The sequence below is a fragment of the Aythya ferina genome, assembly GCF_964211825.1.
Source record: "Aythya ferina genome assembly, contig: HAP1_SCAFFOLD_72, whole genome shotgun sequence".
Lineage (NCBI taxonomy): Eukaryota > Metazoa > Chordata > Aves > Anseriformes > Anatidae > Aythya > Aythya ferina.
The window spans coordinates 63,881-72,883 of record NW_028181438.1 but is presented as its reverse complement, the minus strand read 5'-3'; positions in this window follow the sequence as shown (position 1 = coordinate 72,883).

Here is a 9,003-nt window from a genome sequence, read left to right as displayed (position 1 = left end):
AGGCAACTACAGGCTGGTCAGCCTCACCTCCATCCCTGGAAAGGCAATGGAACAGCTCATCCTGGAGGTCATCTCCAGCATGTGGAAGAGAAGAAGGTGATCAGGAGTAGTCAGCATAGGTTCACCAAGGGAAACCATGCTTCACCAACTTGACAGGCTTCTATGATGGAATGACTAGCTGAGTGGGTGAGGGGAGAGCAGCAGATGTTGTCTACTTTGACTTCAGCAAGGCTTTCAGCACTGTCTCCCATAACATCCTCATAGGCTAGCTCAGGAAGTGTGAGATGGAGGAGTGGTCGGTGAGGTGGGATGTGAGCTGGCTGGATGGCAGAGTTCAGAGGGTCGTGCTTAGTGGAACAGAGTCTAGTTGAAGGCCTGTAGCCAGCAGTGTCTCCCAGGGACCTACACTGAGTCCAGTCCTGTTCAAGTTATTTGTCAGTGGCCTGGATGATGGAATAGAGTGCACCCTTGTCCTGGTTTCAGTTAGGACAGAGTTCATTTTCCTCCTAGTAGGTGGAATCACAGAATCACAGAATTTCTAGGTTGGAAGAGACCTCAAGATCATCGAGTCCAACCTCTGACCTAACCCTAGCAGTCCCCACTAAACCATATCCCTAAGCTCTACATCTAAACGTCTTTTGAAGGCTTCCAGGGATGGTGACTCCACCACTTCCCTGGGCAGCCTGTTCCAATGCCTCACAACCCTTTCGGTAAAGAAGTTCTTCCTAACATCTAACCTAAAACTCCCCTGGCTCAACTTAAGCCCATTCCCCCTCGTCCTGTCACCAGGCACGTGGGAGAACAGACCAACCCCCACCTCGCTACAGCCTCCCTTGAGGTACCTATAGAGAGCGATAAGGTCACCCCTGAGCCTCCTCTTCTCCAGGCTGAACAAGCCCAGCTCCCTCAGCCGCTCCTCGTAGGACTTGTTCTCCAGGCCCCTCACCAGCTTCGTCGCCCTTCTCTGCACCCGCTCAAGCACCTCCATGTCCTTCTTGTAGCGAGGGGCCCAAAACTGAACACAGTACTCGAGGTGCGGCCTCACCAGAGCTGAGTACAGGGGGACGATCACCTCCCTAGCCCTGCTGGTCACACTGTTCCTGATACAAGCCAGGATGCCGTTGGCCTTCTTGGCCACCTGAGCACACCTCTGGCTCATATTCAGCCGACTATCCACCATCACTCCCAGGTCCTTCTCTGCCTGGCAGCTCTCCAACCATTCCTCTCCCAGCCTGTAGCTCTGCTTGGGGTTATTGCGCCCCAGGTGCAGGAAGGGTGCTATGTTTTGGATTAGGATGAGAAGAGTGCTGAGAAGAGTGCTCAGCAAGTGTAAAGATATGCTGTTTCATGTCAAAGTGCTCTGTTTTGATTCAAAGCTCTCCTCAGGCTCTCCTCAAAGCTCAGATCCCTACCTCAGGGAAGTTGGGGTACTTGCGTTCAGTGTCTTTTTAGCATTTGGATGTTTTGTTTTCATTGTGCTCTGTCCTATGTGCAGGTTGTCAGGGCTGTGCTGAGGATGCCCTCTGAGCAGGGCCAGCACAAAGCCTTTTCCACATGCCTCCCTCACCTGGCCGTGGTCTCCCTGCATAGCATTACTGCCACGGTTGCCTACCTGAAGCCTCCCTCCACCACCTCCCTATTCCTGGGCCTGGCGGTTTCACTTCTATACTCGGTGTTGCCTCCAGCAGCGAAACCCTCACCTACAGCACGAGGAACAAGGAGCTAAAGGAGGCACTGAGGATGTTATTCTAATCTACAGTATTTCCCCATCAATGAGGTACCTGCACATCTTCCTCACATAAACCTGGACAAGGCAGAAACACCTTTGTTCATGTATTTCAAAATTGCTTTTCATTCTTTGCAATACTAGTCCAATAAAAATATTTTTCTCCATCTCATTTCTTCAACCTTTTGTTGTTGTTGTCTTTCTTGTTTTTTAACCCAAAGACCTCATTTACAGGTGCTGGTAAGCTTTGTAATTAACCAAATAAAATAACCAGCAGGTAGTCATTTTCTGTGAGTCTTGTTTCTCATAATTTCTCTTCAGGTACAGCAGAGGTTGTAGAATGAAGAAACCAGCTGCAATGTGGGGGAAAAGCAGAGATGTGGCTGAGGGACTCGATGTTTTTTTCTGTAGTACTCTGTACCAAAAAGTTCTCCTAGGCCTCTTTATTCAGTAAAAGAGATAAAGGATGAGAAGAGCATGTACCAAAAGGAACACCATGAAAAGCCATGAAGACAAGGGCCATTTTCTGCCCCTGCAGGGGACTAATGCTGGGCAAGGCCCAGCTTGGGAAGCAGCACTGTCAGACGTTCTTGGAGGGCAGTGAGCTGGGCAGGAGGCAGCCATGTGCCCTGGGAGCACAGGAAGGAAGGCTGAGGGGCACCTCACTGCAGCCTGTCAGGAGCTGCAAGGCGCTCATAGAGCGTCCAGGGCCAGGATCTGCCCCATGGCCATGAGCCCTGCCTGCCCTCCTCCTGCCATACTTCGTGCGGTGGCTGCAGCAGAGGGGAACCCCAGCCAGCCCCTGCATGGGGCTCTGCCACCCACCTCGCCCCGGCCCTCTCCAGCGCCTTCCTTGCTGCTCTCTGATGCACGCCAGCACCTCCCCGTGTGTGCCAGCCAGCACATCTGCTGAGGGCCAGTGCGGCTGCTGCTGGGGCAGGGAGCTCAGCATGGCCCTTGAAGCCCCCTGCCCTGGACCTGCCTCTCCCCTTGGCTTTGGCCCGGCCTTGTCTCTGCTGGCAGGAGTGCTCTTGGCATGCACTTCCTGGCCTCCCCTCGCCTGCGCACAGCTGCTGCCCACTCATGCTGCTGGCACAAACGTGTCCTCACCAGCAGCACCACCCCTTGGGATGCTTCTCCTGGTGTTTTCTGGCACATCACACCCACAAATGTCTCAGGCTCTACACAGTGTACCCTAATGCCATCAAGACTTAAAGAGGTAGAACCCACCTATATTTCTGGAGTGACAAGGGGATCCCAGCAGTTAACTGTCTGGAGGCTGAAGGGAGTCTAACTGGGAAGGAATGGCAAAAACACCCCATTGGGACTGGCCTGTGCATTCTCAGCATAGACTGTTTCAGGAGAGGGAACTTCAAAGTTCCAAGAGGGCACTACCGCTGGGGCTTTGGCATACCTGCCTTTGAGATGGAGGATCTTAAACAGTTGTCTACCTTGCTTGGCCTTCCACAGAATCCTTCTGTTGTGGGTTTGCTGAGGGCTGAAGAACAGCAGGTGCCAATGGCTACCATGGTGGCGCACCTGAGGTAGCATCATGCTAACCGGGACTCCCTGATTGCCATCCATGAGCTGGTTCATTGACTGGAGAGCCAAGGTGTAGTTGTAGAACTTGGTAGTGTGGTTTAGTGATGGACTTGTCAGTACTAAGGTAAAGATGCATGACCTGGTTTACACATCCTTGAGCAGTATAAGGCAAAATGCAATTCTTTTTGTCTTTTGCATCTATAGCACAGGAAGCATGACTTTGCCCTACTCTATTGACTGGGCAGGTCTTTTCACATTACTCTGTTTATGTTTCTGTTACTGGAAGGGCACAATTTCCCAAAAGAGGCCTAGCCTGTGGGTACAACTACAGCCACTTGAAGAAATATTTTCTTTACTTTGCTTCCAGAGTTTTCCACAGAAGACCCATGAGAGACCATGGATGTCCAGGTGTTTACTAATATTCAAGCTGAATTTCTCAGATTCCAATGGTTATTTCAATTTTATTTTATTTTATTTTATTTTATTTTATTTTATTTTATTTTATTTTATTTTATTTTATTTTATTTTATTTTATTTTATTTTATTTTATTTTATTTTATTATTTATTTTGTTCCCAAAGTACAACTGACTTGTCTTAGAAAGGGTTTCATGTGCTGGGCTGAGCTGCAGTTACAGGGACAAAGACCACTGCTGGCAGTGGAGGTGTAAGACCTCCAGACTCTGCTTTTTCTCCTGATAGAGGTCTCCAAAGAAGTCACCCTGAATGAACAGCAATAGGAGAACAATGCTCAAAACTGAAATGCAGCAAAATTCAGACTTTGAAACAAGAAGTTTTTATTAGGTGCTTTTTGAAATCTTCTTCTTTAACTACATCATGCAAGCTCTGCAATTAGCTGAACAAATCCTGAAGTCTTTAAGAAAATTGTGGTAGAGATGTTAGGAGTTTCTCCATTTTAATGAGGTCCATGGTGTATTTTGGTGCTCAGTCTATGAAGCTCAGGTACTGAGAGGAGAGTGATGTAAGCGCTTGAGCATGTCAAGTCAGGAGGCACAAAAGTTGAAGTGACTTGGAGTATTAATGGGCCCCACTGAGGGCTGTTACTAACGAAGCCTCCCCAGGGCCTTGCTAGGACAGATAATTGGAGGCCATGATTACAGACAGACAAAGCGCTATGCTGAGAAATGTCTTGGCTTCTTTTAGTGAAGCAGAAGATTCAAGGCCTGCCACCAGCTGCTGGAGGGGAGATCTTGTACCCCGTGTCTGGCTCAGGGCTCTTCCTGGCGATCTGTGGGATGTTCTGGGAAGCGTGATGCCATAAGAACACTGGAATGACACCTTCCAGCCTCTGCAAGGATTGCAAGGAAGGAAGGAGGCCCCACTGTAATGACTACATCTCATCACCTCATAAGCTCTAGACAAGGGGAAAAAAATTCAGGGCTGTTGGGGCTTTCCATTCTTGCCAGCACCCTCTGCCTTCTCCTCTGCAAGCTTTCCAATGCTGTCCCACACTTTGCCCTATTTTCTTGAAGTCTGCAGAAACCCATCTCTGTTTACCACCTTGCTCTCATCCCAGCATTTCTTCCTCGTTGAGGCCAGTGCCAACCTTCCATATTGCATTCTGTGGCAGCTTATTCTCTCCTCTTCTTTGCTAATATCAAAGGAAGCTCCATCAGGGTGGAAACCACTCCTGAAGAGGCATCCCAACCCATCAGGCTCCTTGCGGCCTGGCAGCCAACCAGACACAAGTCACCTCAGCAGCCTCTTCCATGCCATGGGCCTACTGCTGGCCTTGCAGCTTCGTGGCTACACACAGCCAAGCCTTGTGCCTCCTGCTGTGCAGTCATGGACTCAAGCAGAAGGGACAGGACAACCCATATGGGGGCCTTCTTTCTGTCTGGATCCTCCTGGGTCTGGAGGCAGAGGGGATCCCCCAGTCAGCATGCCAACCAGGTGCCTTCTGCTGGCCTAGCAGGGCCACTGGCACATGTCCGCACAAAAGTACAGATCCCAGGGAGAAGGTAAGGGTGACCTGTCAGCTTCAGACAGAAGTGACCTCACAGTCCCTTTCCATGACACGTTCCTGCTGCTGCCCTATCAAGTGCAGAGGCAGAAGTGACCTCACAGTCCCTGCCACAGTCACATTCCTCCTGCTGGGGCAGGAGATCCTGAGGTAGAGCTGACCTCTCTCTACTCTCCTAGGGACTAGATTTGACCTTTCTGGGTTAGAGATTAAGCAAAATTTTAGATGGAGCGTTTGGCGTTCTGCTTGTGGTGTCAGGTCTCTGGTTAGGGTATGGGCACACATTATGCTTAAGGGTTTTGTTTACATCTGTCAAGAAGTCTAGGATGAAATAGAGCAATTTAATGTTAGTGTTAGGGGCAGTGATTCAGGTGAGCAAGAGAGTAAATGTAAGGGAAAGGGGCTATGGGCTGAGTTTTTCTTCAGGTGATACTTTGATTTCTGCATTACAATAGTGGAGTCCTGTCAGGGTGTTTGTGTAATGTTTAGGTTTAGGGATTATTGTTACTGTTGAAAATAGTTTATAGGCCCTACAAGACTGTTTGAAGTCAGTGTTACAGCAGCCTCAACATGACATGAACCCTCTTACCTCTGCAAAGGTAAGCTTCTGAGCTCCTCCTCTTTTCTCTTCCCTCCCCCAAATCTCACATATGTCCTGGCCAGGTTACTCCTGACCTCCCCATATCAGTCATCTAACTGGGATCAGCTTTCTGATGGCTTTCATTATATCAAAGTACCTGTCTCACCTCTGCTGGCTACTCTATTCCGTAGTATTAGACTGCTCTATTCTCTACACTCTGTTGGCCATTCTAGTCTGTTACTATGAAAGCCTCGCATGGGAACTGTTACAGCAGATAACTAGAGGCCCTGATTACAGACAGTCAAAGACACTGTGCTGAGAAAAGTCTCGGTTTGTTTTGCCGAAGCAGAAGGCCAAGGCCTGACCCCAGCCACTGGGAGGGGAGATCCTGCACCCCCAGCACCTCCATGTCTCACTCAGGGCTCTTCCTGGAGTCTGTGGGGTAGGGGACGATGCCGATAATATCATGTGAAGGACAGTATTATGACACCATCCAGCGTTTTCACATGGTTGAAAGGAGAATACATTGTCCGAATGCCATGAGTATGTGAAATATGTTCATCTGACTCGTGTCAATATGGAACAATGCTAGGGCTGCATGGTATGATGAATGTGACTTTCTGTCTTACATACCCTTGGATAACCACACGTCTAAGTGAAACAGAGTCTAGAAGTTTGTGTCAATAGAGGGTTTGAAGGGTAAATCGTGAGACTCGGGTCTAGGGGATAAGAGAACAAAGGAGTTTCCAAAAACTGCTGACTTTTCCATGGGACAAGTCTCTGATATCTGGGATAAGAGAACAAAGGGGTTTCAAAATAACTGCTAACTATTGCATGTGGCGCTGCACGGGTCTCTGATATCCAGCTAAGATATGACCAAATAAGAAGAAGGGGGGAAGATGAAGAACAATCGAAGGACAAAGCCTGGAAGGAAGACTATGAGCCTTCAGTACGAGCGACCCCTCAGAGGAACCACTGGAGACTGATACGCATGCGCACATGGGGTGGTTTGGATCCTGGGAAACTAATTATAATAACCCTGCCTTTTCCAAAAAGTGGGGTAGAATATGTATTAGCCTAGGAGCATAAAAACCAGCCACCTGATGTAATAGGTGTGTGTCTTGGTGGATCAGAGACTCCCGGCACACCCAGTGCTGTTTCCTTGCCTCTATTCCTTTAATAAATTGTAAACTTTAATTGCAATCCTATTTGGGACTCAGTCATTTATTGCAAGTATAACATGTCTCCTCATAAGCCATGGCCAAGGGGACAAAGGTGTCAGTGCTGCTACAGCCTTCCATTCTTGTCAAAGCCCTCTGCCTTCTCCTCTGCAGACTTTCCTATGCCGTCCCACACCTCTCTGAAGGCTGCAGACAGGCACTTCTCTTCCCCACCTTGCTCTCACTCCTGTATTGCCATGATTTCCATGACGCCTCTCCACTCCTGCCAGCTGTTCCTTCAAACACAAGGGTGTGGGCTGATCCAAACTCCCTCTGGGTGACCTCTGGACCCACAGCACCAGTTCTGGTGCCTCACCTCCAAATCAAGAATTTCATCTGACTACCCACTCTAAATCTACCCTCTTTAAGTTTAAAGCCATTCCCCTTGTCCTATCAGTGCACACCCTGAGTAAAAGTCTCTCCCCAGCTTTTCTGTTGGCCCACTTTAAGTACTGGATGGATGCTATAAGGTCTCCTCAGAGCCTTCTCCAGGCTGAACAACCCCAACTCCCTCAGCCTGTTTTAATAGGAGAGCTGCTCCAGCCCCTTGATCATCCTTGTAGTCCTTGTCTGGACTCACTCTAATAGCTTCAAGTCATTCTTGTACTGGGAGCCCCAGAGCTGAATGCAGTACTCCAGGTGGTGTCTCATGAGAGCAGGTGGGAGTCTCATGAGATTCCCGCAAGCAACCTCTCAAGCCTGTCCAGTTCCGTACCACCAAGAAGGAACATGACGATCTATAGCCAGGTCTTCTTCCTGTAAGGGTCCTACTGGGTATGTAGGCAGAGGGGATCTCACAGTCGGCATGGCAATCGAGTGTCTGCTTGTACTGGGTCTGACAGGGATGGAGTTAACTTGCCCTGCAGCAGCCCACATAGTATTGTGCTCTGTGCAAGGTGAAGTTGCTCAAGGAGTCCTCCTAGCTTGGCATTAGCCACAATTGAGCTGAAAATGTACTCCGTGTCATCATAAAGGGAGATAAAAAAGAGGGTCAATGTTGTTGACCCAAGTGCCCATCACTGAGGGGTGCTGCTGGTATCTGGGTGGCAGGAGGACTTTGTACCACTAGTGTCCAGCCACCCTCCCCCTCACATCATCATCCCTTTCTTCAGTCCAAATATCACCAGTCTGGCTAAAGGGAGACTCCAGAAGACCATGGCAAAGGCCTTGATAAAGTCCAGGTTCACCACATTGCCTTCTTTCCCCTTCCCTACTGCTTCAGCAATTTCTTTATTTTTTATGCCACATACCTGAAGATGGCTGTGGCAGGACTTTCCCCATCATGTCAGCAGGAGCAGAGGTGACAGTTGCAATTCTCCTCGCCCTTTTATTTAATTATTTATTTACTGTCATTCCATAAGATGCTTTTGATGCCTGCCTTTTCCAAGTCCCCAGAAATCTCTGAGCCAAACCTCTGACAGAAAGCCCAGTCCAGAAAGTCATGGTAGTGTGACATGGAGGAGAGGAGCATGTGCATTGAATCTGTGCAAGAGGCATGACAGAAATTTCACAGGGACAACAGGGGTTGTTTCTGGAGTCACACAGGGCAGCGTCAGGGCTCTGTGAGGTGCCTATGTCTGAGCTGGCCTCCCATGCTCCTCATACACATGGGGCTGTTGGGAGACACAGGTCCCTGCCTTGCACATCCACATGCAGTGCACTGCAGTGCCTGCAGTGTCCCTTTGGCTCCTGCAGCCACTGCCAGAGGCTGGGAGGCACCTCAGCCCTGCGGTGCCTCGCCCTGCTCTGCCCTCCTCCGAGATACCCCAAGGCATGAGGAATGGGCACAGAGACGTTCAAGGAAGCACATCCCAGAGCTGCCTTCAGGTGGCTTCCCAGGGGACGTTACTTGGTTTTGTGACACTATCTGTCCAGCTGGCCTTCATGAGACTTCTAGGAATAGCTGATGGCCTTTGTGCTCCTTCGTGTTCATCTCTCCACACACATATGATG